The sequence below is a fragment of the Sinocyclocheilus rhinocerous genome, unplaced genomic scaffold, assembly GCF_001515625.1.
Source record: "Sinocyclocheilus rhinocerous isolate Xijiao unplaced genomic scaffold, SAMN03320098_v1.1 scaffold4627, whole genome shotgun sequence".
NCBI classification, from domain to species: domain Eukaryota; kingdom Metazoa; phylum Chordata; class Actinopteri; order Cypriniformes; family Cyprinidae; genus Sinocyclocheilus; species Sinocyclocheilus rhinocerous.
This window is the reverse complement of record NW_015665835.1, coordinates 8,045-9,131: the sequence shown is the minus strand read 5'-3', so window position 1 is coordinate 9,131 and position 1,087 is coordinate 8,045.

Below are 1,087 nucleotides of genomic sequence, written 5' to 3'. Positions count from 1 at the left end.
GCCAACAAAAATCGTTCCAAACAAACTGTTTTGCGTCTCTGAGCAACATGACGGTGTTTCGTTTCTGAATGAATCAACCGTTTAAATGATTTGGTTCAATCGCAATGACTCACTTATTAACAGTGACTTGCTGCCACCTGCTTGCGGTTTTAACTTCACATTTAAAGTATCTTTTAATTTTTAAAATAATTTCAAACATATACAGACTAAATCCTTTTCACTGAACGTGTTAAAAATAAGTTTGAAAAATTGTCGGGAGCATGGTGGTGGTGATGCTGAAGGCGAGTGACCGTGTGCTGTAGTTCGTGTGCTGGCGCTTTTATTTTGGCTTCAAAATTCATAAAAGTTGTATTATTTTGTGAAGATTATCTTGATGGACAAAACGTGTAAGTTTCATGAACTATGATTGAACACAGAGCTTATTTTTTGTGATAATCCAAAAGCCTATGGAAAAAAATCCCTTTGGCTTTTTGTCGAGGGAACCAGTGCGATGCTAACAGCTGACGTCATAGTTCCCCCACTTTATTACAGCTGTTTCCCATAACCTCTGTGGACAAAGCAGTATTGCGATTAAGAACACTTCTTTAGGTATTACATGGAGCGAAGATAAAAAACTAAATGCCATCGAATCTTTTCTGAAGACAGTCAGATTAATTCATTCATGTATTCATTTGTATAATTCCCTTAGCACTCTTTTAAAACCTCCCAGCTTCTCCAAAACTACTCTGTGTGCTGTGCGCACGTGAGACTGTCACTTAAAACTGTGCTTTATGCTGGATAGTATTAATTCATCCTCAATTGTTCAAATCGTGGTAATTGAATATGGTTATTAGGGATGCACCGATACCACTTTTTCCAGTACTCGCCCGATACGATACTTTTATTTTTGGTACTTGCCGATATTTTTTTTGCATTTGTACATTTTTAAAATGTTGGGTACAGAAACCAAAAGAGTATGTATAATGTTAGTTGGTTAACTTCATTTATCAAATAGATACAGTCAAACCAAAATTTATTCAGACACCTTCAACATTTCTCACATTATCACAGTTTATTCGCTATAGTTTAGAAAATGGTAATAAAATAT